Source organism: Poromitra crassiceps, assembly GCF_964638095.1.
Source record: "Poromitra crassiceps genome assembly, chromosome: 5".
Lineage (NCBI taxonomy): Eukaryota > Metazoa > Chordata > Actinopteri > Beryciformes > Melamphaidae > Poromitra > Poromitra crassiceps.
In genome coordinates, this window is record NC_139642.1 from 9872205 (window position 1) to 9879328 (window position 7124).

General features: G+C 50.0%; 1 long non-coding RNA gene across 1 annotated transcript; it reads left to right on the forward strand.

Annotated features, from left to right (window-relative positions):
* The first annotated feature begins 5103 nt into the window (after positions 1 to 5103).
* Positions 5104 to 6151, forward strand: LOC310777171. The gene is made up of 4 exons (XR_014552732.1): positions 5104 to 5181; positions 5289 to 5361; positions 5464 to 5535; positions 6065 to 6151. It is a non-coding gene; the product is annotated as an uncharacterized lncRNA (long non-coding RNA).
* The last annotated feature ends 973 nt before the right edge of the window (positions 6152 to 7124 follow it).

Genomic DNA, 7124 nt, shown 5'->3' on the forward strand with positions numbered 1-7124 from the left:
TGAAAGGCTGATACTTGGCAGTGGGGACAAATGACAGTCCTTTAGAGAGCAGGTCTAGATGTGGCTGTGAGAGGGACTTACTGGACAAGTTAATCACTGGTATGGGTTGTGAGAGCTCCTGGTGTAGTATCGGGGCTGCTGGAACTGGGACTCCCCGTCCCAGTCCTGTAGGGGAGGCTGGGCCGCACGCCTGGAGGAGCCCCGTTTGGGCCGTCCTCTCTGTGTAGAGCGGCCTTGGCCTAAAAAAGAGGCCGATGATGCAGAGGCTCCTGAAGAAGTGGCGCAGATATATCGATGACGTCTTCCTGATCTGGCATGGCTCATCCACATCACTGTTAGAATTTCATACCCTGCTCAACACCTGGAACCCCCACCTCCGCTTCACCATAGACCATCACCCCGACCGGATCAATTTCTTGGACGTCTCTGTTTACAAACACAACAATAAACTACACTCATCCATCTATCGTAAGCCCACAGACAGGAACACCCTCCTCCACGCCACTAGTTATCACCCCTCTCATCTCAAGGATAATCTGCCCACGGGACAATTTATGCGCCTTCGCAGATTATGCAGTGACAAACGTGACTTTGTCGATAAGGCCACCCAGATGCGTCTCAGATTCCAGGAGAGAGGGTATGGGCGGAGACCCATCTCCCATGCGTATAAACGCGCTCTATACTCACATAGGGATATCCTGCTACAACCCAAGATACCGGACCCTACCCCACCCAGAGTCACAGCCACCCTCCAGTACTCTCCCCTAGCCAATAAAATTAAACGCTGCTTGTTAAAACATTGGAGAGTGTTACAAGTACATGAAAGCTTCACCACACCACCCAGGATAGCCTTCACCAGGAACCAGAACATCAGGGACAGCCTGGTCAAAACGTTTCACACCCCCATCTCCACACAACCCACCATCGATTCCCGTCCTCCCCCTATAGGCCATTTTCCGTGTGGACACTGCTCTTGTTGCCCCCAAACTAACAAAACAAAATCCCTCTCGTTCCCAAATGGAGTTACCATCGACCTCAAGCACCTCACCACCTGCGCATCGCAGGGGGTAGTGTATGCTATCTCCTGTCCCTGCCCACGGTGGTACATTGGCAAGACTATTCGTCCGTTACGCACACGCGTAACGGAACATAAGAGTGCCATTCGTCGCAGAGACATGAAAGCCCCGTTGGTTGAACATTTTGTACAGCATAATCACGCTGATTCTGATCTCCGGTTCTGGGCACTTGACTTGGTGAAACCGCACCCAAGGGGCGGGGACCTGGATAGGAATCTATTACAGCGTGAAGCACGCTGGATCCATTCACTCAACACTGTCAGCCCGCATGGACTTAATGAGGACCTTGACCTGGCGTGTTTTATTTAACTGTGTTGCATTCAGTCATGATATTGTTATCCGGGCCCTGTATGTGGTGTTCAGCTGTCCCCCCTCCCCCTCCTCCCCCTCCCTCTCTTCTCCCCCCCCCCCCCCTTTTTTCCCCCCTTTTTCCTCCCTAGCCTATTCCTCCCTAGCCTATAACTTATAGCCTATATCCTATAGACTGTTGTCTTCTGCTGTAACCATTATTGTGTATTTATTATTATTACTTGTGTATGTTGTTGCTATTCTCCGTCGCTTTAACAAGGCCCATCCTATACTGTGATGTCATAGCACTGCCCACCATACGTCATCCCAACTGACTGTTGCCACGTATTTTGCTTTATATACGCAGGTGCGGCGGCCGACGCCCAGCTAACATTGCCTGAGGAAGACCTACGTGGTTGAAACGCGTTGCGTTTTGTCTGCCCGTATAACTTTGAAGATATATTCTGATTTGTAACTGCCTGTACACAGATATATTACTTCGCATTAAATATTGCTATATAAAAATACTCCTAGTAGCTCCACCGTTTTTCCATTTGAATACTTTTGCCTTTTGAGCTGCTTGGGTCCACACTTTCATTGATTTCCCACTCTAATTTAACCACCACCATTTCCATCCCCCTTTTCAAAGCTTCTGTCCCATCTGAAGCACTCTGCAGTCAACACAACGAAGGCAGCAGTCCCGCACATCCTCCTTGTGTTTGCCCCAGTAGTAAAGTTCACGAACCCGGCAGGAGTGTCACTTCAGGCCCGAAATGACCCTTCCAGCCGCAGCCCCCGTGCGTCCCCCGTAGCAGGTAGCTGGGTACAACCCTCTGGAACCCCCTTTCCCCTTGGCCCCCTTTCTTCTCCAACATCCCATCTCCATCCAGACGCAGGTCCGAAAACAGGTTCCACAGTCCCTTCGTGGCACCGGAACACGTGTGAATCTCCTCCACAGGGGGCCGGGTGTCCGGCCGCTACCCACCCGTACACCGGACTGATCTCCGCGTCCTCCATCTGTCTGCGTTTCCACTCCTCCTCGTCGACATCCATGATGTGGTCTATGTCCTCGTCTGTCAGGTCCCCATCTTCACAGTACTCCTCTTCCTCCGCCTCTTGCACGCGCTCGTCCTCCCGTCCCCCTCCCCCAGGGGGCAGCGTGTTCAGGTCAGTGGGGGGAACACAACCGTCAGCGATCTCCACCTCGGCTTCCTGCACCGCAATTGTGGGGGGTGTGGAGCAGTCAGGTTGGGCTGGTTCCTCCGGCGTTGACCCCTCTCGCTCACCCGGAGACAGGAGCGTTGCTCTCCCGACTGTAACAGCGTTGCAGATGATGTCCTCTACCGTGGGGGTTGCAGAGCAGCTAGGCTCCTCCGGCATTAGCAACACCCGTCCATCTGGACACGCAGTCCACACTCTCCTGACCTGAATGACCTCTTCCCCCCGGCTGCACACATTCTCCTCTGGAGACACAATCGTCAGTCCCCTGACTCTAATAACGTTCTCTTCAGCCTGTGTCCCTCCTTCGTCCTCCACAGACTCAGTGCAGTTCCTGGCCAAATGTCCAGGCTTCTTACACGACCAACAGAGTCTCACCTGCCAGCCGCCTGCGCATCTCTCCTCTCTCGCTGTCCTCTGTCCTCTGACAGCCTCCGGACACTCCCTGGCCAGATGTCCAGACGTCCCGCACGACCAACAGACACCCGGGCGCCCCCAGTACCGTTGCTCCACGTACCTGGTTTGCCCCGAATGAATGCTGTGACACCACCTCGCCAGATGACCCTGTGCTCCACAAGTCCAACACAGTCTATGCGGCTCCTCCGTCCGCTTTTCTCCATGCTGCGTGACCTCCTGCAGCCATTTCATAAGCTCCTCTGCCCAGACAGGCGTCGCTTCCAACAGCCGTCTGATCTCCTGCATCAAGCGGGCCTCCACGCCGGCAAGCACCGCGCTGAACTCCTGCTTCAGGCGTGTCTCCATGCCAGCCAGTACCGCGCTGAACTCCGGAGTCGGTAGCTCCTCCCTCCCCCCGTCCAACGACGAGGGTCCACCAACGTGTGCCATTCCACGTGGTGTTTGTAGCAGTTAGCACACCAGCTAACCCCCAGCTAGCACACCAGCTAGCCTCCAGCTAGCACGCACAGCTAGCCTTGCAGCAGTTTAGCAGACACAGCTAACCTTTCAGCAGCTAGCAGACACAGCTAGCCGCCCACGCCTGGCCGATCCTCCAAGGCGTTAATTTTCACTTCTTCTCCGCTCCACTTCTCTCCGCGCTGCCTCTTCACCCGCCCACTGTAGCACTCCAGCCGACTTACTTGAGGGAAATCCAGCCCGATTAGCTTGCAGCTGGCTGGAACCTCCGCGGCGAGCAGCAACAGTCCGTCTCTCCGTTCCTCTCTTTTGATGCTACCGCACGAGGCGAGCGGCAAAGTTCGTAGTTAACACTTCTGTACACCAATGTAATAATCCGCTCCCAGGATCATTAAGTGAGGAGGAGAAGAGGCAATACTTGGTACAGTCTTTATTCCTGGTTCACACTCATAGCTTCTAGCTACACACACAGCTCCTAGCTACACACACGTCCTGTCCGCTTCCTCGTATTCCCAGACTCTCTCTCCACCCGAGACCGGAAGTCCCCTATACACTGGCTGGTCCGCTGCCTTCACGCAACGTCGTAATCGCCACCGACATGTCAAACTCTGGGTCACCACAGTATGGATGATATTATCACGAATATATAAACTTGAGACGAGGCTCATTTAGCACTGAGAGGAAGGAGAAGCTCCTCTCTCTTATGGACTCAGATGAATGGTTTAGCTAACGCTAGTTAGCTGTGAAGCTAATGGAGCTAACGTTTATCGGAGCTTTCAAGAACAACGTTTCAGTAAATCGTTCAGGAGGAAAACGTGTCATTGTATGGAAATGTCTAATGACCAAATACAAAACCTGACAGCGTTGGTGAACTAGCGACTAACTGCTGCCGTTGAAGAGATGTTGGCTGTTTGAAAGAAAATAAGAGTACGAGGAGGAAGGTTACATGCTGCCACTCCGACGTGCTGCCACTCCGACGTTCTGCCACTCCGAAATATCGGCACTCAGAAAGGGGGTCTATATTCCCCGTTTTTCACTAACCTCTCCCAGCCCCCCCCCACGCCAAACCTAACCTCCCCCCATGCCTAAACCTAACCTCCCCCAGACCCTAACCCAAAACCTAACCTCTCCCACCCCCACGCCTAAACCTAAGGTCGGCATTGCGGCTTCTAAGGTGAACGACCGCCAGTCCGAATAATGGAAGTTAACGTTCGGAGTGGCAGCATGTCGGAAAGGCAGAGGAACCCCGAGGAGGAAGCTTCTTTGCCTGAGTCCAGACCTTCGATCTGCCCACTCCACTGAATTGACTGCTTCTGAAGAAGGAAATGGAGCGTGACGAGTTAACAATTCACTCTGATATCAGGCTAGAATCTTCTCAACAACGAAAGCTGCTGGACACTGTTTTAAATCCTGTAGTGCGGTTACACAGAGTAGCCGTACCTCCAGATTTCCAGCAGCTGTTGGTCGTTAATGTAGCCGGGTGAACCATGGGCTACAGACTATTTCTTTGATTTATTTCGGGTTTATAAGGTGGTAGGATTCGCCTTTGGAATTAGCACTGTTGGAACTGTTCTTTTATTTGGTGTAACACTGTCACTTTAAGGCCAGCTAGAGGGTAAACTCCGTGAACACGGAACTCACGCGAGATCTTAATCAGGAAGCAAACGGTGAATGTGAAGGGGAGACTGAATGACTGGGGAAAAGAGGACAAATATCATTATAAAAGGTAACAAAACATATAAATATTGCCATCAGTGTGAGTAGATGAGTGTGATTAAGTTACCAGACTAAGGTTGATGAAGGATGATTTTGTATTCCTGTCGATTCATGTAGATTCCGTTAACAAGTGTGCCCCTGTGTGTGAGGTCTCCACCGCGCTGAGCGCAACTCGGGACAGCAGATCAGCGTGAGTGAGAAAGCACTCTTGAGTGATAAAATCGAATCAAGGCAGGTTGTGCTTAATGTATTAACAGTCTGTGTTTATTTTGTACGCTTTCACCACATTTAGAGGGGAGATTGAAGCTGCTCTATTGAGTTCCAGGTGTGTTTAGGAGCGTGCAGGCTGCACCCTGCAGTGCAAGTGAGTTTGTGATTTGATTCTGAACATTTTATTTGTTACTCATGTTGGAATGAATACAACATAGTGTTGTTTGGGGATAAATAATTTGTTTAATGCTTTGTATTGTAACTGTACCAGTGGGTGGTTCAACAAATGTATTTATGTTGCGTTTCTTTTATTTTCTTTATTCAGAACCAGGCCACTACTGTTGTCTTTTCACTGCTACAAATGCTAGTATATGGAGTTGAGTTATCTAAGAGCTACCGTGATGCTCTGAGTAGCTGCTTTGCACCTTAGCCCACTACGTTACAACCAAACAGCTTGGAGCTGAAGCTATTGTTTTGATTTAGTTTACTTGTTTATTTGAAGGTGTTTCAGGACAGGCTGAGCATACAGAAGATAATAATCCTGTTTTCTTATTTACTGTAATTTACAAACAAATTCTCTGAATTATAAAATTAACGCTGCTCTTATTCAGGGCAGACTGGGAATAAAAAGACCCACAAAAAAAGAGTTTTGCTTTGTGTCCGGTTTCATCATTGTTGACCAGGTCACATTAAAGAAGAAGTTTCCCCTGAGCTGCAGGAGTGGAGCCCCAGTCTGGACCAGGAGGCCCCAGAGTGCCCACACAACGTCCTGTGTCACTGTATGGAAGTGTCTAATGACCAAATACAAAACCTGACAGCGTTGGTGAACTAGCGACTAACTGCGGCCGTTGAAGAGATATTTAGGCTGTTTGAAAGAAAATAAGAGTACGAGGAGGAAGCTTCTTTGCCTGAGTCCAGATCTTCGATCTTCCCACTCCACTGAGTTGACTGCTTCTGAAGAAGGAAATGGAGTGTAATGAGGTAACAATTCACTCTGATATCAGGCTAGAATCAAAGAATGAGCAACAACGAAAGCTGCTGAACACTGATTTAAATCCTGTAGTGCGGTTACACAGAGTAGCCATACCTCCAGATTTCCAACAGCTGTTGGTCATGAAAGAAGAAGTTCCCCCTGAGCTGCAGGAGTGGAGCCCCAGTCTGGACCAGGAGGACCCAGAGCCCCCACACATGAAAGAGGAACAGGAGGAACTCTGTACCAGTCAGGAGGGAGAAGAGTTCCCATTCATTGTTGTCACTTTGAAGAGTGAAGATGAGGAAGAGAAACCTCAGTCCTCACAGCTTCATCAAAGCCAAACTGAGGAGAACGGAGAGGAGTCTCTAGCCAGCAGCTCAACTGAACAGATGAAAACAGAAGCTGATGGAGAGAACTGTGGAGTATCAGAACCAGTTAGTGCTCGCAAGACTTCATATTCTTCTGAGACGGAGGACAGTGATGATTGGATGAAAACGAGTGAACCTCAATCTCTCTTAGACTCACAGAAAAACAGTGGAGTTCGTGGGAATAAACACGTTAGTTGTTCAGTTTGTGGTAAAAGATGTAAAAATTTGACTAGACACATGAGAGTCCACACAGGAAATAAACCATTTAAATGCTCAGTCTGTGGGAAATGTTTTGGTCTTAAACAACACCTGGAGACACACATGAGAGTCCACACAGGAGATAAACCATTTAAATGCTCAGTCTGTGGTAACCGTTTTGGTCAGAAAGTACACTTGAAAGCA